At 38.2% G+C, this 22,677-nt stretch overlaps 1 pseudogene; it reads right to left on the bottom strand.

Moving 5' to 3' along the window:
• Positions 1-17,180: 17,180 nt before the first annotated feature.
• LOC129150203 (ubiquitin-40S ribosomal protein S27a-like) lies at positions 17,181-17,662 on the bottom strand (annotated as a pseudogene).
• Positions 17,663-22,677: the final 5,015 nt, after the last annotated feature.

A 22,677-nucleotide genomic window follows, 5' to 3' on the forward strand; every position in this document is an offset into this window, starting at 1 on the left:
CGGCTCCAAAGCGGGGACGCCTTCAAATACTTTGGCACTGAAAACTATAAAAGGAACAGAGGAAACAAAAGGATAAAACAATAAATACTTAAATTGTTGGGCATATGGGAGTTAATTGCATTAACACTGTGTGAATATTTTGTAGGAAAAGCATTTTCAATGTACATCTCAGTAATGAAACCAAGTAATGAAATTATTGGGCTGCCTGGAGCAATTAGATGATAAATAATTTCATTTCAGAGAATATCTATCAAAAATAGTTTTAGTTTTAAAATACTTCTCCTTAAGCTTATTCTTTCTAGTCCTAGGTTGGCCTAAAGTGTTTTCGCAGTAGCCAAGACGGCCGGGATCTGGAAGCTCCCTGGTATTGCCCTTTTGGGAGAGAGCCAGTGAATGAACCGGATCAAACACATTGTACAGATGGTCCGACAGCCCAGGGCTGCCGGCCTCACCAGCCCAGTGTGTCAGGAGCCCCCGCTCCCCCAACCTTCCCATGTAATTGAGCCTCCCAGCATCTGTGTGCCACTTCCTCTTCTTAGCTGCAAACACAAACCTGCAAAGGGTCTTGCCTTCCTACACACAAAGGGACACTTACTACCACGCACCAGCCGAATCCTTCAGTCCTTCTTGCCTTTCCTGACCCTCCTGGATTTGGACTCTTGCTTTCCTGGACTCTGATGCTCACATGCATGGATCTGATGATAGACTGACTATCCAGACACTTACCTCAGGGTCAACGAGTCACCGAATCTCAAACTTCTCCTGCCTAGATCAGGAATATCTGCTATACCCAACTAGTCCATTAGACTTTTAGGCTTTTTATATGCCCCATTTCCCCTTTCACCATTGTTCTTTTCCATTTTACAAAAGTAAACCTTTCTCACATCTCAAATTCTTCTAGATTCATTTCCTCAGGTGTTAAAATTTTCCATGTGATAAAAAGAGGAAATTTGAATAGTGTTGATGGGGAGAGAGTGAATGACAGGTAGCAAATCCTTTCGCAAGTCAGGTGGCCTTAATTGTTTTTCTTTAAAATAATTTAAAGGAGAGCCTAATTGAGTTGCCTGCAAGAAATCAGTAAAAATGATTTTTGATGATAGATCATTATGTGATTTTTTTACATAACTCAGAAGTTCAAAGAATTTAGTGACATTGCTATGACAAGACTTTTCATTCCCAACTACTTATTTATGCAAACGGGGTTCTTAGTGCTTAAATCTATTATAACAAAACCAGGAATAGGATTGATGTTGAATCCTCTCTCATTCTAGAAGTAAGTTATATTTATCCACATAAAGAAATGAAAATAGGCCTATCCAACTCATCAAACAATGCATTTCTAATATAATTGGACTTGCATGTTTAATAATTATTCATGAAAATGTATAATATAGTTTTATTATCTTAAGTTTTATACTGATAATTATTAGAATGATAAATATATACAAAAGAAAATTTTTTAAAATACTTAGAGCCTTATGATCAGAGGAAACATGCTTTTTATAATGAAATGTTACGTGCTTATTTTTGTTGCAGAAGAGTATGATAGGGTAAACCCATGAAAGTCCTTCAATCATAAAATATATTAGGATAATGAACTGTAGGAGAAGTGGAATAGTAATGAGTTCTAAGACAAAAAGTAATCTAGAATTTCTTTTTGTTACACAGAAGAATTTGTTCATACATTTTTTTAAATGGGTGATTTTCATTTTATATTAGTTAAGGGACTCTTAGCTCCTGAAGCAGACAAACCACTAAATCTCAGGGTCTTAAATGTAAATTTCTAACTTACATAAAAATCTAATAGTTGGTGGGGAGAGAGGTTGTAATGGGAGGGCAGTTGTTGGAGGAGGGAGATCTTTGCCCAGTGTAGTCACTCAACCTCCAGCTGGTAGATGGGGAAGAGAGCGAGCAGCATGCAGACCAGACAGTGGTAGTCTTTATGGGCCAGGTTCGGAAGGACATAAATCACTTCCATTCGCATTCTGTTACCCAGAATTCAGTCTCGACGGCCACATCTAACTTCAAGGGAGACTTTGTGCCCATGAAGAAGAGGAGGTAGGTTGGGTAAACATCTAATCAGTCTGTGACATAATTGTAGATATCAGATTGCTAAGATATGCAGATTCATTGTTTTCTGTACAATTAAAAGAACAAAATCACAGGCATATTTTTAAATGCTGTTATTTAAAATGCCATAGAATATATGTCTTTTAAAATTATTTAAAGAAAAATTTTACAACATTGACTTTAAAATGAGCAAGAACTAGTAGCAATGAGCACTCTTAACACTCAGATCTTAGTTTCTAAATGCCATGCTCTACTAAAAAAAATCAGGACTCCTTGAGAAATGGCTGATTTGAGGGTTGGGGCAGAGAAACACAAGATGAGCCTAGAGCATCTTGTAGTATCAGAAAGTATGGAAATGCTCAAAAAACAAATAAATAATGGAGCATGTTAAAGTGACACAAGAGTCAAACCAAAGAAACAATATGAACAACGAAATAATGTGGTATTGTATTATAGCCCAAAGTATAAAACACGTGTTTGAGTCTATACTGACATAGATAAGTTATTGAAATAAGTAAATAGGGGAGAAAAGATGAATGTTTCCAACAGAATTCCAAATAATTTATGGAAACACTGCCCCCTTCAGGAAGTGGACCTTAGTCACCGCCTTCCCTGCTTGGGATGTGGGCTGGACTTAGCATCTCATTTCCAAAGAATAGAGTATGGAATGAAAAAAACACACAACACCCCCCTCCCCCCACTAACTTCACAGTGGAGAAACCTGGCAGCTACCACCCTAACCAAGGGACTAAGGATAACATCACCAGTAGATGTCATGTACACCGTGATATGATGTAATGAGATAGTGCTTTACTTCTGGGGTATGCTTTCCAAACACATAACCCTAGTTTAATTATTAGAAAAACCTTAGATAATTCCAAATTGAGAGACATGCTACAAAAATGTCTTACCTCAAAATTGCCATAGTTGTCAAATACAAAGAATGTCTGAACAATTCACAGAAAAGACTAAGAGGAAATGACAGCTAAATGCAGTGCGGTATCTTGGATGGGTCTTGGAAGACAGAAAGAGGACAGTAAAGGAAAAACCAGTGAAATCTGAATGGAGTGTGTAGTTCAGTTAATAGCCGTGTACCAACATTGGTTTCTTAGATTTGACAAATACACTGCAATGATGTAAAATTAGGGAAACTGAAACTGGATGATGGATATACAAGAACTCTACTATCTTTGGGAGGCTCCAGGCAAGAATTAATTTAGCTTCTTGAGGATGCCTGCACTCCCTGGCTCATGGCCCCATCCTCCATCTTCAAAGCAAGCAGCATAGCATTTTCCCATCTCTTTCTCTGTCCCTCTGCTCCATTGCCACTTCATCTTCTAACGTTACTGCCTCCCTCTCAAGAATGCTTGTGATTACATTAGGCCCACTAATTAGGATAATCTTTCCCCATATCAAGATTCTTAATCACATCTGCAAAGTACATTGTGCCATATAAGGTAACATCCCCAGGTTTCAGGGATCAGGACATGAACACCTTTAGTGGGTCATCATCATTCTGGCAAACACTTTTAAATAATCATCCCCCCAGATGAAAGTATATTCATATAAATATTTTTACACATACGTTTGGAGTGGCTTTATTTATAATATTTACAACTTTTATTTGCAAAATAAAAAATAATCTAAATGTTCATCAACAAGTGAAAGAATAAACAAATTGTGCTATACCCACAAAATGGATCACTACTCAACAACAAAAAGGTATTAATTATTTATGCAACAACAACATAGATGAATTAAAATAATTACACTGAGTAAAAGGAGTCAGACAATAAAAGAGTACATACATCATGATTCCATTTATATAAAATTCTAGAACACAAATTTATCTACAATGAACGGAAGCTAATCAGTGACCACCTAGGGATGGAGCAGCAGGATGGTGGGGAAGGTTTGGGTTACAAAGGGTCACATGGGCACTTTGGGGGGGTGATGAATATATTCATTACCTTGATTGTTGTGATGGTTTAATGAATTTACATATTAAAACATATACAGTTTATTATATGTCAGTTATGCCTCAATAAAGCTGTTAATACAAACAAACAAAAACCAATTGATTAGTTCTGTTTGGATTAATTATAAGGGATTGGGGCATTTTGCTGGAGGACAAAACTCCATTCATCTTGTCTAGTTGGTAATCAAACTAGATTTGATAAGGAGTAGGGTGCTAGGATAAATATAACTAAAACTTCCTCTTCTCCAACTTTCCGTTTTTTAGTTTTCCACCCGAAAGTTTGCTAGTTATGTATGTAAAGATTTGTTCAGAGGGTTCTGTCTAGAAAAATTATTCTTTGCTTTAAAAAATATCTAGTCAATACCTGAGGCTCAAAAGTGCGTATTCTCACCTAGAATTCTCGCCTTTGAATTATATACCTTTTTCTTTATATTTCTCTTTTAGTTGTAGTGCATGTTACTTCTAGGATGGACTTTAGCAACATGTCACATAGGCCTTGCTCTAAAAATCCATGGAAAAGCTACAATCAAAGTTGACTCCTTTAAGCAGTACATTATTCAATGCTTTGTACTGAGCATCGCTTATACTGTTTTTAAGGAATTGAATTATACAATTCTCTAAATCTATTTCTCATTTCGGATTTTCATGGTAACAGGAATATATATTGTATTGTTGCCTGATATTTGCTGCACTAAGTGGATATAATCTATAAGGACTGTAAAATATGGTGGAGAAAGAATAAAAATGATAATAGGATCATGAACTTCTTATACAAATAAATGGAAAATTCTATTTTATTTTATTTCAGATTTAACAATCCTAACTGAATGCCATGATGTTTATATCATGTCTAAATATTTACATGTACTAATCTTGCAGCTGATATTTACATCACATCCAAATATTTACCTAGTATTTGCAGGTGATAAATTCTACAGAAAAGCAGTTCTGCAAATTTTGCTCACTGTGGGGAAAGGTTGTTTGTTTCTGTGTAGTGCAACATTCTTGCCATTAGATGGCAGTCAAAACTAATGCAATGATTAAACTCCCTTACCTGATGTTTAATGGTTTGCAGGTACAATTTATGTTATTCCATAGACATGTTTCTGAAAAGTTTTGTGAATATTGAAAGACACTATAAATGATCCAACATTCCTTTTGGAAACGAGCTATTTTACAAGGTAAATAAGTACCCTGAAGAGATCAGTTCCTTTTTAAGTATAACATGTGTACAAAATGCACAGATCTGCCCTAGCCGGTTTGGCTCAGTGGATAGAGTATAGTCCGGTGGACTGAAGGGTCCCAGGTTCAATTCCTGTCAGGGGCACATGCCCGGGTTATGGGTTTGATCCCCAGTAGGGGGCGTGCAGGAGGCGGCTGATCAATGGTTCTCATCATTGATGTTTCTCTCCCTCTCCCTTCATCTCTGAAATAAATAAATATATATATTTAAAAAACACACAAATCTAAGTGCCACCAGTTTGAAATATCATAAAAAAGCAAAAAACATGCCCTGTCCGATTTGGCTCAGTGGATAGAGCGTCGGCCTGCGGACTAAAAGGTCCCAGGTTTGATTCTGGTCAAGGGCATGTACCTTGGTTGCGGGCACATCCCTGATAGGAGGTGTGCAGGAGGCAGCTGATTGATGTTTCTGACTCTCTTTCCCTCTTCCTTCCTCTCTGTAAAAACTCAATTAAAAAAAAAGCAAAAACATGTGTAAGCATCACCCAGACAAAATGGAAGAACATTACTGTTATCTCAGAAGAACATTACCATTTTCTCAGAAGACCCCCTTATGCTCCCTCCCAATCATTACCCCCATCTTTCTCCCCAGGGATGTACATTATCCTCACTTCTATTATTATAGTTTAGGTTTTCCTGTTTTGAGAAGTTTTATAAATGTATTTATGTATTATATAGTTTTGTGTCTGGCTTCTTTCACTCTATTTTTTGTTACTTTTCTTATAGATATTGTTTCCAGTATTTAGCTATTACAAATAATTGCTGCTATGAACATCCTTGCACATGCCTTTTTGGTGCACATATGAATGTATTGCTTTTTGTTGTTGCTGTTGATCCTCACCCAATATTTTTCCCATTGATTTTTAGAGAAAGTGGGGGAGAGAGAGAGAGACATGGATGTGAGAGACACAGCGATTGGTTGCCTCCCACACGCACCTGACTGGGTCAGTTATTGAACCTGCAACCCAGGTACGTGCTCTCAACTGGGAATCGAAGCCAAGACCCTTGCATGCACAGGCCAACGCTCTAACCACTGAACACCCCGACCTACGGCTGAATGTATGTGTGAGTGTGTGTGTGTGTAGAATTTTGGGGTCATATAGTATGTTATAATGCCAAATAGTTCTTCAACATTGTAACAACTGTAATTTTCACCAGCAGTGTGTGATAATGTCCATTGTTCCATATTTTTACCAACACTTGGCATTGCCAATCTTTTTATTTTAGCCATTCTAATGGACCTGTAGCAATATTTCATTAAGGGCTTTAATGTGCATTTCTATGATAGCTAATAAGTTTTATAACTTTTTAATATATCTGTAGACTACTGTATTTTAATATTTTCTTATGTGAAGTGCTGATTCTTGCATTTTGCTGATTTTCTATCATATGGTCTATCTTATTAGGAGTTCTTTGCATATTCTAGATATGAGTCCTTTGTTGGGTATATGTATTGCTAATTTATTATTCTCCCATTCTGGGCTTGCCTTTCTATTCTCTGAAGAGCACTTTTCGATGAACTTTAATGTCCTCTAATTTATCAATTTTTTTCCTTTATGGTTAGTACTTTTTGTATCTTGTTTAAAAAATTTCTCCCTACAGCAAGTCATGAAGATAATTTCATATGTTTTGTTATAGAAGTTTCACTATAATAGTTTTCACAGTTAGAGCTAAAATCCACCTGGAATTGAAAGTTGTGTATCATATGAGGTAGGGCTCAAGATTCATTTTTTCCCATATGGGCATCCAGTTGATGTCGCACTGTTTGTTAAAGAGGCTGTAGCTTTCCTACTCTGCACTGCCAACATGGGGCTTTATGTTCAGACTTTTAAAAGCTGTGTCAGGTTTGTGTAAAGTAGAACATGTCCATATTTAGCAAAGTTCATTATTTGGTAGAGTTTTTTGAAAAAAAAAATGCCAATAAAAATCCCATTAAAATTATTTAATATGTAGACAGTTGCATGGTTTTGACAAAACCCAAACACATTTTATTATAACAGAATAGTTTCATCATTATCCAAAATGTCTTACATTTTCCGGAGAGTTTAAAACTCTTCTTTCTTGGGGGAATTTAAAGTAAAGGATAAACAATTTGCCTGAAGTCAAGCAGATGATGCAGGTTTAGGGATGATCCTGCTGACACTTTAAAATCAATTAATCAATTAATCCGCCTCAAAGCTGGTATTCATCTGCCTGTGACTGACCTGATCCAAACCTCTGAGGATGTTACCATTGAACACATTCAACCTTTAGTGAACAAACACAATAATATAGAATCAAGTGTTCCTACTGCTACCTCTTTGTAGTGGGCTTGGTAAAAGATGGGAAAAAACTCACAAAAAACATGAATCCTGTCTGGCCAGCGTGTCTCAGTGGTTGAGCATCGACCTATGAACCAGGAGGTCACAGTTCGATTCCTGGTCAGGTAACATGCCCAGGTTGCGGGCTTCAGCCCCAGTGTGGGGAGTGCAGGAGGCAACTAATCGGTGATTCTCTCTCATCATTGATGTTTCTCTCTCTCTCTCCTTTCTTTTCTGAAATCAATAAAAATATATTACAAAATAAAATCAGCCTTAAGCTTGCTTCTCTTTTGTGGATTATTCACTCTTTAATAAGTACTTGGCTCACCTCTGAGGATTTTTTTGCCAGGAATATAAAAGTCATGCTAGCCCTAGCTGTTTTGGCTCAGTGGATAAAGCATCAGCCTGCGGACGGAGGGGTCCTGGGTTCGATTCCAGTTAAGGGCACATGTCTGGGTTGTGGGCTTGATCCCCATTGGGGGAGGTGCAGGAGGCAGCCAATCAATGATTCTCTCTCATCATTGATGTTTCTATCTTTCTTTCCTTCTCCCTTCCTCTCTGAAATCAATAAAGATTTTTTTTAAAAAGTCATGCTTACTTTGGTCTTTTTGAATTCATCTTATTAATTTTTAAAGAGTTTCTTTTAACCTGGATTTCTGAACAATTTAAAAAATTGTAACTAAGTGATGACATTTTGAATGTGCAATTTCAAAAGAGCTTTGAGGGGATTTATTAATTTTTTAAATCTACAAAAATTTCTGTGCATTTTATTTTTTAATTTTAAAAATTGACTTTATTTGGTTGAAGTATTCATTTCCTCAAAAAGTTAAAAATGAAACTCCCATTTGACCCAGTAATACCACTTCTAGGAACATATCCAAAGAAAACAGAAACACCAGTCAGAAAGAATATATGCACCCCTATGTTCATAGCAGCACAATTTACAATAGCTAAGATTTGGAAACAGCCTAAGTGCCCATCAGCAGATGAATGGATTAGAAAATGGTGGTACATCTACACAATGGAATACTACGCTGCTACAAAAAAGAAGGAATTCTTTTTTTTTTAATTTAATAAATCTTTATTGTTCAGATTATTTATATAATGTGTAAAAATATTTATATGAATATACTTTCATCTGGGGGGATGATTATTTAGAAGTGTTTGCCAGAATGATGATGACCCACTAAAGGTGTTCATGTCCTGATACCCAACAAAGGACTCACATCTAGAATATGCAAAGAACTCCTAATAAGATAGACCATATGATAGAAAATCAGCAAAATGGAAGAATCAGCACTTCACATAAGAAAATATTAAAATACAGTTTCTCCTTTTTTTCTCCCATATCTCCCCTCCACCTGGTTCCCACCCCCCCTTCTGCCCTTACCTCTCCCCCCCTGCTGTCCTTATCCATAGGTGTATGATTTTTGTCCAGTCTCTTCCCGTACCCCCCACACAGACACCCCTTTCCCCCTGAGAATTATCAATCCACTCCCATTCTATGCCCCTGATTCTATTATGTTCACCAGTTTATTCTGTTCATCAGATTTTTAATTCACTTGACTTTTAGATTCACTTGTTGATAGATATGTATTTGTTGTTCATGATTTTTATCTTTACCTTTTTCTTTTTTTTTTTAAGATATTTTTATTGATTTTTTACAGAGAGGAAGAGAGAGGGATAGAGAGTTAGAAACATCGATGAGAGAGAAACATCGATCAGCTGCCTCTTGCACACCCCCTACTGGGGATGTGCCCGCAACCAAGGTACATGCCCTTGACCAGAATCGAACCTGGGACCCTTGAATCCGCAGGCCGACGCTCTATCCACTGAGCCAAACCGGTTTCGGCTATCTTTACCTTTTTCTTCTTTTTCCTCTTTTTAAAGAATACCTTTCAGCATTGCATATAATACTGGTTTGGTGGGGATGAACTCCTTTAGCTTTTTCTTATCTGTGAAGCTCTTTATCTGCCCTTCAATTTTGAATGATAACTTTGCTGGGTAGAGTAGTCTTGGTTGTAGGTTCTTGCTATTAATCACTTTGACTATTTCTTGCCACTCCCATCTGGACTGCATAGTTTCTGTTGAGAAATCAGCTGATAATCGTATGGGTGCTCCCTTGTAGGTAACTAACTATTTTTCTCTTGCTGCTTGTAAGATTCTGTCTTTGTCTTTTGCCCTTGGCATTTTAATTATGATGTGTCTTGGTGTGGTCCTCTTTGGATTCCTTTTGTTTGGGGTTCTGTGTGCTTCCTGGACTTGTAAGTCTATTTCTTTCATCAGGTGGGGAAAGTTTTCGGTCATTATTTCTTCAAATAGGTTTTCAGCATCTTGCTTCCTCTCTTCTTCTGGCATCCCCATAATTCTGATGTTGGTACTCTTGAAGTTGTCCCAGAGGCTTCTTACACTATCTTCAACTTTCTGAATTCTCTTCTCTTCATGCTTCTCTGGAGGAGTGTCCTTGGCCTCTTTGTATTCCAAATCTTTGAGTTGATGCTTGCGATCCTCTAGTCTGCTGTTGGGTCTCTGTATAATATTTTTTATCTCAGTCGGTGTATGTTTAATTTCTAGTTGGTCCTTTTTCATATCCTTGAGGGTCTCATTAAATTTATTGGCCTTTTCCATGAAATTCTTGAAAAACCTTATAACTGGTTTTAAACTCTATGTCCATTCGTTTGTTCTCCTCCATTTCTTTCGTTTGTGATCTGTTTCCTTGCCTCCTCATTTTTGCTGCTTCCCTGAGTTGGTAGGGTAGCTTTGTGTACTAGGTGTCCTATTGGTTCAATGGGTCAGCCTCCCAGTTACCTGAGGTGGACACTCTTGGTGTACCCTTGTGTACTGTGTGTACAGCCTTGTTGTAGTTAAGTCTTGATTGTTGTTGGTGTCACTGGGAGGAATTGACCTCCAGGCCAATTGGCTGTGAGGACCCACTGTGTCTATAACAGAAGAATTGCTGTGCTGGATACACATTTATGGGGCAGGACTTGTTCCAGTAGGGCTTTGGTGCTCACTGAGTCTTCCTCTTGAATGTGTCCCTTATGAGAGTGGTTGAAATCTGGTGTCGTCTCACACCGACCACTAGATACACTAGTGTCTGGATCTCCAATGGGGTGCAGGTCAGCTACTGTCTGAGGCCACCCAGCAGGAGCTCTTGCAAGAACTACAGTTTTCTCCTTTTTGCTTGGGCTTTGGCGGTTTTGGAGCAGTCTGGCTGGAGCTGTAGTTTATTTGGTTAAGCGGCCATGGGGTAGGCCATTTATACGCAAAAGCCGCTGTGTGGAGCCTGGGCGGGTTTGTAGAATGAGCGGGGTGGGGTCTCAGGGTGAGGCGGGGTTTCAGGGCGTCACTACGCTAGGACTTGGCAAACGGCGATGGCTGCCGTCAGCAGTCTCTGCCTTTCCACTTTTCCAAGTCCCTGCGTCCCGCGCTCCAGCGCAGTAAACAATGATTGCTAGGCGCACCTCTGCAAAAAAGTCACTCTCACTTTCCGACACGATGGCCGAGAGTCCAGCTTCTCCCTGTAGGCATCTGGGTCCCCCGCATGTCCCCAGAAACTGGATTTCAGAGTGATCGGGAGCTTGTCTCCCTTCAGGTTAAAAAAAAGCCGCGCACCCAGTCGCCTGCCACCAGCCCGATTCGTGTGCCTCCGCACCTCAGCTTTTCAGCATTTCTCCTTTCTCTTTCCTTCTTAGTTGTAAATCTACCACTCAGCCAGCTTTCCTGTGGTTCTGGGTGGTAGACGTTTTGTCTTTTAGTTGTAGTTTTGAAATTGTTGTGCGAGGCAGCAGTTTAGTTGTTTACCTTTGCCGCCATCCTGGTTCCTCTTCGAAAAGAAGGAATTCTTACCATTTGCAACAGCATGGATGGATCTGGAGAGCATTATGCTAAGTGAAATAAGCCAGTCAGTGAAAGGTAAATACCACATGATCTCACTCATTTATGGATAATATAAAGAACGTTACAAACTGTTGAACAAAAATAGACAGAGGCAAAGAAGCATTGAACAGACTGTCAAACTATAGTGGGTATGTAGGGGAGGGCTGGGGGGGTAAGATCTACCGAAGGACTTGTATGCATGCATATAAGCACAACCAACAGATGCAAGACACTGGGGACCGGGGGGATGAGGGCAATTGCAGGGGGGTAGGGGAGGCTGGGGGGAGGTCAGTGTGAAAAAAAAAAAGACATATGTACTACTATTTGTAATACCTTAAACAATAAAATTCAATTAAATTAAAAAACTCAAAAAATTTTCTGTGCATTTTATTTTTTAATTTTAATTTTATTTTTTTAAATTGATTTTATTTGGTTGAAGTATCTCTTGTGTAAAGTGAGGAAGGCCTGTACAGAATGGTTTGGGGAGGCAGAATTTTTTTTTTAGACATCTAAAATAGCCATTGCTAATTGTTCTTCTCTACAAAAAAGAGTACAATTAAGAACATTATTTCAGCCCTAACCGGTTTGGCTCAGTGGAAAGAGCATTGGCCTGAAGACTGAAGGGTCCCAGGTTTGATTCTGGACAAGGGCATGTACCTTGTTGCGGGCACATACCCAGTTGGGGGTGTGCAGGAGGCGGCGGATCAATGTTTCTCTCTCATTGATGTTTCTGACTCTCTATCCCTCTTCTTTCCTCTCTGTAAAAATTCAATAAAATATATTAAAAAAACATTATTTCATAAATAATTTTCATTTTAAGATTTCTTTTAAGTCATATTTTTTTATAATATTGTTTTTTTTTCTTTTAAACTTTTTTTTAAAATTGATGTCAGCGAGGAAGGGAGAAGGAGAGAGAGATAGAAACATCAATGATGAGAATCATTGATTGGCTGCCTCCTGCATGTCCCCTAATGGGGATGGATCCCGCAACCTGGGCATGTGCATGGATTGTAATTGAACCTGGGACCCTTTAGTCCCCAGGCTGACGCTCTATCCACTGAGCCAAACCAGCTAGGGTTTAAGTCATATTTTAATTCTAGTTTATTAGTAACTTGAAAGCAAATAAGCTAAAAATGAGAAAGTAGGTGTTTGAGGTAAAAGAATCTGAAAATCAATCCCAGAAATATGATTTACCTACATCACTTTAAAGCTATGTAGAACGTGAATTTTTATTTATTATCTGAGAACATTTGATATTAACTTATTAAATATTAAGTGAATATTCTGTGCCTATCTCAAAGGAGACAAGTTAAAATACTATTTGAATTGCTGTCTAATGAGAGGTGGATACCACGAATGATAAGAACATAGAAAGCAGCACCAAATTCAGAGTTAGGAGAGAAAAGAAGAGTGAGATTCATGGACGTTAAGCAGATGGAGAGGAACGCATCCAGAGGCATGAGCGAGTACCCGGGCAGTCATGGAACTAAGTGCAGTGGGGGATGGCTGGAGTTTAGGAACAATGGCAGGGAGAGGTAGGAGATAGGAGGAGAGGTTGAGGCCATATTGTAAAGGTTCTTGCATGTTGACATTAGAAAACACAAAATTCACAATTCTGTAACATTTCTTTTTCTTAAAAATACCAACTTAAGGATTTTAGGGTTATCATCCTGAGTCCTTGCAACCAAGAAAATATTTAGGATTATCAAGTGATATTTTGGACTACTATCCTCCAAAGAATAAGTGAAATAAACACTTATTCTTAACCATGTTTCTCTCTCTCTCTCTCTCTCTAAAATCAAATAAAAACATATTAAAAAAAAGAGAATGTGGTGAAGGCCTGGGGCAGGAGGCGGAGGCAGGCTAGAAGGGGTCAATGAGGGAAAAAAGGAACATATAAGTATGTAATACTTTCAACAATAAAGACTTAAATATATATATGTTTATAATTTATTTATATATGTTTATAAATAAATATATATATATATAATTTTTAAGAAATTTAAAAGAGAAAGAAGAATATCAGACTATTTTCTAGGACACAGGTTCATAATGTCCAGAGTGGTTTTTTTTTTGTGACTGAAACTCAATGCGTTGCATACATTGTACAGTCATGTGATTTGTGGCACAGTAGACACAACTGACCAGAAATAGAACACTAGAAAAGGGAATTAAAAAAGAATTCTTTCTCAGTTATATGTTTGCCTATAAGAAGTTCTTTCCTGACAGTTTGGCTGAAATGAAGGGAAGCATGGATAAAGGCGAGACACTTTTTCAGAGCGACTTCAGAAAAACGGCCCAGGTAGTGCTCTAACTCAGCTGGGTGCGTGTTTCCTCTCGGCAGGTCTAATCATGAGGAATTGCAGTCATTCCTTGAACACTGATGATCTGATATCCGCTGGGGAGTGGATAGGACGAGGTAAATTGTGGACAGGTGGGGCTGTCTCCTTGAACCAGGCAGGCAAATTCCTATGATGCCAGAACACAGGGGACAATTTCCTGGAGTGTCAGGTCATTGCTAATCCTGGCCCCACCCACTAGAAATGCCGAAAAGGCAGGTTATTAAATAGAGAGATAAGCAACTATATAATCAAATGCTCTGTGGCATAATACAGTGGCCACAAACATTAATTAGGGGACCACTCTCCTGAGCCTTCACCTTAAACACTGAGCAATTTCCTGTCTCACCACCCCTGAGTGTGATCTGGTTTGAATCACTCCATGTCAGTTCTACACAGAACTACTCCATATAGCTGAAGTGACTAATTCATTTTATGGGTCTTCCCTGGGAAATACGGGACGGTATGTGTGTGTATGTGTGTGCGTATGTGTGTGTGTGTGTGTGTGTGTGTGTGTGTGTGTGTGTGTGTTTCGGCAAATGCCACAGAACAGTGTGTGAGTGACTTTGATGTACATTCAAAATGCTCCATGGAGTTAAAAAAAAAAAAAAGAAGCAAATAGACAGAACAGACATTGTGGCCCAACCACTAAAACCTTCTAAATTCTGACATAGAGGCCTAAAGTGAGGCTTAGGCACTGTTAGTTTGTATTTTTAAATAGACAAAACAGGGATCATGTCATAAAATTAAATGGTACAAAAGAGTAACAGTGAAAACTAAGACCTCTTCTTCTCCTCCCAGGCCTCTCCTTTCCCTCTCCAGAGGTAACCATGGCTTCCAGTTTCTTGGGAGGCCTTCCGGAGGTGTTCTGTGCACATAAACGCACAGTCAAAAGTTCCTCCCCCTTGAAACACAAGTAATAGCCTTCTGTACCCACTGTTGTCAGCTTTGTCAGGCACACATTTCTCACAAGCTTTCCAAGAGATTTTGAAAACAAACTCTTCATTACGAGTCACTGATAAAAGCTATGCTTTTGTTCCCCAGAAAAGCTACACACACAGGTCTTTTACATCCAATTTCAGGTGTTCACCAACTCCCTGAAACCCCTGGTCTGAATTCATCTGGTTTAGTGTCCTTGACCTAGAGTATTTAATCTAAGATCACCCTGAGAATTGAGTGTTGCCAGATAAAAACACAGGATGTCCAGTTGAATTGAATTTCACATAAAAAAACAAAATTTTTCAGTATAAGTATGTCTCATGTGTTATTTGCAATATCTGAAATTAAAATTTAACTAGTTCTCTATTTTCATTTGCTAAATATAGCAACCATACAGAAAATTTTGATTCAGTGGAAGCCACTCCAATGAATTCTCTTTAGAAGGCCTTGTAGGACAGATGACTTAGATTACAATGATAGGAACAGGCTCTTCACACTAAAGCCAAATAATCTGTGGCCTTATTTCAAATTAAGTGGCTTTACCTTGCTATTTCATCTAATGGGATAAAGCTGTTTTGTTATAATGAAGTGGTGATGAAAATAAAAAATATATTGAATTTACATAAAGATTATTTTACTTTCAAAGAACTAAAAATACCTAAAGTCTGAACTGTTTTGATATTTAAAATGAGCATTAAAATCCTAACTGGATTTGGACACGGATAAAGAGAACCAGCCTAGAGATAAGTTTTCACTACTTGAAGATGAGATTATTTAACTCATCTTTATTATCAACAAAATAATTATAAAGCATTGACTTATAGGTAGTGTAAAATCCTGACATGGAGGATGGAAAATTATGATTTATGACTTTTTAAGTAAAATACATAATAAATATTAAATGACAAGACTTACACACATTAGAATCTTAATATGAAGACACTAGAAGCAAGGATTACCATAAAGGGTATGATCCTGTTACATTGGAAATGAAAAAATTATGATCCTGTTGGATCCTGAATATTCCAAATACATCTGAATAAATTCAATAAAATTAAATTTTATCATTCCATTCCAGAATTGATCTCTTTTAGTAGCTAAAGGTATATTTTTGTTTCTTTCACTGTTACCCTGATTTGTAGCACTTGCCAATTTTCATGGTGTAAATACTCTCACTATGATAAAGCTCTATTTTTTAAAATGTTTGCAAAATTCCTGAAAATTTAACAATTGTTTCTTGTAAGCCTATAAAAGCTGGTTTTATTTCTGTAAGTGCATATGATACACCTCATTGGATTTCATACAAAGAAAATAACTAGGTGTTCTTTCTGTTAATTGATGTGTATATCTTGAAATTTGTCATCACAACCCCTCCACCCGCTCCAAAAAAAGCCCCCACAAAACAAAGAAAGTAATACTTAAAACTTTTAATTAATAGAAATTTTGAATGAGTTTAGGAAGGTATAATAAACACCTGAAAAAATCTGTAGCTTTTATTGTACCAGGTCTCCTGGCCCTAAAGAGAATTAAACCTAAATAAATACCTAAATGCTTTCAAAGTTGCACAGTTCTATAATAACTGGTGGGGAAGAACCTATCATCATAGAGGGGTGGAAATAAGTTGACTCTTTAAACAGATCTATTCCATTTAATTTATATGGAATTTTCCTTTACTTTTTGCCAAGTTTCATTAGGGCAATTATAGAAATGCTTTAACCGGATTCAATAACAGAGAGTAGAATCCACAAAGACATAATAGTAGGTGGTTTTCTTTATTTTTCCTCAGTGAACCACCTTTAACTATGCTCTTAAAGTCTTGAATTTCTTTCGATTCTTGGTTAGGAAAACTGGCAGTGCGGAAAGTAGTGATGTCTGTTAACTAGCCAGTGCATTCTCGACTTGGCCGCCATGGATCAGGAGTCTAGTATGATCCTGAGTCCGTTAAGGTGCTCCATTTGAAGCATTAAAATTAAGGTGCCAGGTGCATTTCTTTGATATTCTTCTTAACATAGTTTTCGCTTGATTCTGGCCTATCTATGGAGATAATTCTATCTGTGGACACTGATAGTATAGTTTGAATTTTAATAGCCTAAGATATTTGAATGACAAAAAAAGGAGTTGCTATTGCTTTTTGTTGTTTTTAGTTCATGTCTTTTATTTTTTATTTTTAAATTATGGTTGTTTTTAATATATTTTATTGATTTTTTTTTTTTTACAGAGAGGAAGGGAGAGGGATAGAGAGTTAGAAACACTGATGAGAGAGAAACATTGAATCAGCTGCCTTCTGCACACTCCCTACTGGGGATGTGCCCGCAACAGAGGTACATGCCCTTGACCAGAATCGAACCTGCGACCCTTCAGTCCGCAGGCCGACGCTCTATCCACTGAGCCAAACTGGTTAGGGCATCATGTCTTTTATTAATCCATATACAATTACTTGTCTTCTGGTTTGTTGAAGCAATAGGTCAGACAACGTTTGCCATAATAATGTCTGCCAAAGTGGCTGGCCATGAAAACTTCAGCACCGCATTCATGTGAAGGCCACTCCCGACGAAGGGGACTGACTGTGCCGTTCTCATCCACTTTGTGGTATTTCCACCTTCTTTCTCTTACACTTATTCTTATGTGGGCAATCTCATACCATCCATATGTGGTGTAAGACTTCTTCCTTTTCTTAGCACCACCACGAAGTCTCAACACAAGATGGAGTGGACTCCTTCTGAGTGTTGTAGTCAGACCAAGTACTTCCGTCTTTCAGTTGCTTGCCAGCAACAGATCAGGCTCTGCTGATCAGGAGGAATTCCTTTCTTATCCTGGGTCTTGGCCTTTACATTTTCTATTGTATCTTAGGGTTCAACCATGATGGTCTTCCCCGTAAGGGTTTTCTCAAAAATCTGCATTTTGGACGGCAGATGGTGGATCGAAAAAAAAAAAAAAAAGAAGTTGCTATTATTTATGCTAGAGATTGTTTTCCTCTCAATAGTGGAAATTCTGTATGATTGGTAACCATTTATAGATGAGACATTGATACATATGTTTAAAAAAGCTTTCTACACTTCAAATAAGTTTATGTAGAGCTTTATTTTTTTCTTTGGAAATACTTTTCAAAAAAGTGCTTCAGACATTACTAACTTTATATATAGAATAAACTTTTGCAAAAATTTAATTTTAAGAGTTCGATTTGTGGTTGGAGGTAGATGTATTTGGACTAGTAAATTATTCTATATTCCAGAAGGCAGCAGTGAACAACTATGTTTCACAGTCTGACTTAATAAGGGAACTTACTAGTATGCAGGGAAACAATGAAACTGGAAGGCTCATCAGCTAAATGTTTATAACAAAGAAATTATAAGAGACTTACATTTGAATTAGTACATGATAAAATATCAAGAAAATGTAGCATTTCGATGGCATATCATAGAGTTCAAACATATGTCTGGAGAGTTTAAGTAAAAGTTTATTTTCCATAATTAATAAAAGGATACATTCTAATAATTTTAAAAATTGCTAATGAGCCTGTGCAATTTGAACTCTTTCAATTTTACTCAGTAGATGGCTCCATTGTCAAAATATGTGGAGAAAGCTAAAATAATATTATTTCCTCGATTCTCTCTCAGTGTTGAGTACCTTATAAAATATATAATATGAAATAGAAACTATGTAGTAATAGGTTGCCAAAATAGGTAAAGTAGCAAAAAGGTATGAGATAATTGGTTTGGCAGAACTTTGTATCACTTAATGATGCAAAATATGATTGGTCATAGCAGCTGGAATAAATTAATAATAGATTGCTGTTATACTAAAGAGATTTTGCTTTCAAGATGCTGTTATGTTTTACCTTTTTTTCCCTTTTCGTTGTTAAACATTTATTATGTATTCTTTACTTGGGTTATTTTAAAAAAACTCTTAAGCCCTAGCTTCAGCCTGTGGATTGAAGGGTCCCAGGTTCAATTCTGGTCAAGGACACATGCCCAGGTTGTGGGCTTGATCCCCAGTGGGGAGTGTGCAGGTGGCTGCCAATAAATGATTTTGTCACATTATTGATGTTTCTATCTGTCTCTCCCTCTTCCTTCCTCTCTGAAATCAATAAAAATATACCATATTTTCCGGCGTATAAGATGACTGGGCGTATAGAAGATTTTCCTGGGTTAAAAAGTCGTCTTATACGCCGGAAAATACGGTATTTTAAAAAAGTTTCTTACAACAGTCCTATGAGGCATTTATTGCTTTGAGCCCTAATTTTTCAGAAAAGGAAAGCAAGGTTCAGAGAGAATACTAATTTTCTCAAAGCGAGTCAAGCAGAAAGTGGTGAAGCCAGGATTTGATCTGAAAGTCTCTGACACCTAAGCTCATTTGTTGAATCATTGCTACCTCAATGTCGCAGAGGGACCTTTGTTCACATTCTGGTGTCTTTGTTATACTTTATTTTTAAAAATAAAAAATTTAAAATAAAATTTTAGCCTTAGCCAGTTTGGCTCAGTGAATAGAGAGCTGGCCTGTGGACCAAAGGGTCCTGAGTTCGATTCTGGTCAAGGGCAGGTATCTTGGCTGCAGGCTCCTCCCGGGCCAGGCCCTGGTGTGCTTGCAGGAGGCAACCAATCAACGTGTTTCTGTCATGTTGTTATTTCTCTCTGTCTTTCCCTCTCTCTTCCACTCTCTCTCTAAAAATCAATGGAAAAATATCCTTGGGTGAAGATTAAAAAAACCCCAAAATACTTCCATAAAATAAATAAATAAATAAATAAATAAATAAAATAAAATAAAATAAAATTTTATTGTGTGCTCTGCCTTTTCCTAGCATCAGAAGCATTTCTTTTGCAAGTCAGTGAAAGTTTTTTATATTTCTTTAATTGTTACTTAACCATTCTCCTATTATTGGACTTTCCAATTTCTTGTATTATAAGTACCATCATAAGGGACATCTTTAAGCGTGATATTTGTGTGGACTGATTTTGAAAATTGGGTTTTGGGAGAAACCAAGATGGCGGCATAGGTAAACACCTGAACTGCTGCCTTGCACAACAATTTCATAACTACAACTAAAAGACAGAACGGACATCATCCAGAACCACAGGAAGGCTGGCTGAGTGGAAATTCTACAACTAGAAGGAAAGCGAAAAGCACACAGAGACTCACAGGAGCTGCGGAAGTGCAGAGGTACGGAGGCACGTGCGCGGAGATGGCTGGCAACTGAGTGCGCGGCTGGCTTTTTCAATCTACAGGGAGACACAAGCTCCCGACTGCTCTGAACTTCAGTTCTGGGCGAGACTCTGGGACCCAGACTCATTCGGGGAGAAAATGGACTGTCTGGCAGCAGGCAGAACTCGACGGCGGCTTTCTCTCAGAGGTGCTTGCAGCAATTACTGAGGGACACTGAGACCCAGGGACCTTTTAGGGCAGGGCTGACGGGAAGCCATTGCTGTTTGCTCTGCCCTGAGATCCTACCCCATGAAGCCATTGCTGTTTGCTCTGCCCTGAGACTCTGGCCCATCCAAGCTGAGTGCAGAGGCTTTTGCATATGAATAGCCTGGTCCTTTGAATTCTAAAATTACCTAACAAACTGCAACTGAGTCAGTGAGACCCAGAACATCCAAAAGAAGGCCCAAGGCCCCGCAGCAGCTTGCATTGCTTTACAGCTGGGCCTCATCTGGACACCTCCAAAACCCAAACAAAGAAGAGGAATCTGCAGATCTCTCCGTAGCTCCTCCTGGGTGGCCTTAGGCAGAGGCTAAATTAGCACCTCCTTGGAGACCCAAGAGCCAGAATACTCAGGGACAAAGTGGGACCATTCAGATTACAACTCCTCAGATCCATAAGGGACACACTCAGGGGGAAGACTCAGTGAGCACCAAAGTCCCACTGAAGCAAGTCTTGTCTCATAAGGGTGTCTCCAGCACAGAAGTTCTCCTATCATAGACACAGCTGATCCTCATAGCCAATTGGCTTGGAGGTCAATTCCTCCCAGTAATACCAACAACAATCAAGGCTTAACTATAACAAGACTGTGCACACAGCCCACAAAGGGGTGCACCAAGAGTGTCCACCTCAGGTAACTGGGGAGGCTGAGCCACTGGGCCCTATAGGACACCTAGCACACAAAGCCACTCTGTCAACTCAGGGAAGCAGCCAAATATGGAGACAAAGAAACAGATCACAAATGAAAGCAATGGAGAAAAGCAAATGACTGGATATAGAGTTCAAAACCATAGTTATAAGGTTTTTCAAGAATTTTCTAGAAAAGGCCGATAAATTTAGTGAGACCCTCGAAGATATGAAAAAGGACCAACTAGAAATTAAGCATACACTGACTGAAATAAAAAATAATATACAGAGAGACCCAACAGCAGACTAGAGAATCACAAGAATCAAGTCAAAGATTTGAAATACAAAGAAGCAAAAAACACTCAACCGGAAAAGCAAAAAGAAAAAAGAATCCAAAAGTATGAAGATAGTGTAAGGAGCCTCTGGGACAACTTAAAGCATACCAACATCCAAATTATGGGGGTGCCAGAAGAAGAGAGAGAGCAAGTTACTGAAAACCTATTTGAAGAAATAATGACAGAAAACTTCCCCCACCTGGTGAAAGAAATAGACTTATAAGTCCAGGAAGTGCACAGAACCCCAAACAAGAGGAATCCAAAGAGAACCATACCAAGACACATCATAATTAAAATGCAAGAGCAAAAGGCAAAGAGAGAATCTTACAAGCAGCAAGAGAAAAACAGTTAGTTACCTACAAGGGAGCACCCATACGACTGTCAGCTGATTTCTCAACAGAAACTATGCAGTCCAGACGGGAGTGGCAAGAAATATTCAAAGTGGCAATTGGACTGACAATTCTCGGGGGTAAGGGGTGTGGGGGTGCGGGAAGAGACTGGACAAAAATCGTACACCTATGGATGAGGACAGTGGGGGGTAGTAAGGGCAGAGGGTGGGGTGGGAACCGGGTGGAGGTGAGCTATTGGGGGAAAAAAAGAGGAACAATTGTAATAATCTGAACAATAAAGATTTATTTAAAAAAAAAAGAAAATTGGGTTGTGGTTTTTAAATCTTTCTTTTTTTTTTTTTTTTTTTATAAGTCAGGGAGGTGAACCACGCAAATGATACTTTTAAAACATTTTAAGTGTGGGCAATTCCATACCATCTATATGTGTAGAGAACAATGAGCAGATCATCCTAGGAAGCAGAAAGTTTAAACATATTTGACGATTGGCTTTCGATGTGTTATACAAATTAGAATAGCAATTTCACCTGGCTATTCTTATAAATTGGTTGTAGATAATCATGAAATGATTTTGCATTCTCCATGTACTTGTTGGCTCTTAATGGGTAAAGGATCAGAGAGCAAAAAGCAAGCCCATATGGGCGTCTGTCTCCCATCACATAGCTGCTTGCAGTATATTATAGTTCCCTGTAGACTTTTCTTTATCCCCCACTAGATCAGGAATTTCAGGAAGCTGTGAATATACTTTTGGGACACTGTAGTATCCCCAGGGCCTTGCAATAATAATATTTGGCATTGGGCATTTGGCATTTGATGGGCATTCAGAAAATTGTGTTAAAAGGAAGCAAAACAAGTATGAAAACTAGCCATACATAATCAGGCAAATAAATACTTGGAAAATGACCCCACTCATTTGGAATCATTGTAGACAGGAAGGTTTTTGAACTAATTTTCCAAGTAACCTAAGGGGAGACTTTTCAGAATCACGAGAATTCTAGGAAATGGCTCTCACTGAGAGGCTCCTGAGGTCAAGATGACAATCTTTGATTGACAGGCTGAAATGAATTTAGTCACTTTTTTAGGTCACTCTTCCATATACGAATTCTAGGCACATTCCGGGGAGGTGCATTTCAGTCTGATGTGGGGCAAATATTTGCTTTGTTGAAAAAACAAAAGCCATCTATTTCTCATTGGCTGTAAGATGAC

This window comes from Eptesicus fuscus, chromosome 9, assembly GCF_027574615.1.
Source record: "Eptesicus fuscus isolate TK198812 chromosome 9, DD_ASM_mEF_20220401, whole genome shotgun sequence".
In the NCBI taxonomy this organism is placed as follows: Eukaryota; Metazoa; Chordata; class Mammalia; order Chiroptera; family Vespertilionidae; genus Eptesicus; species Eptesicus fuscus.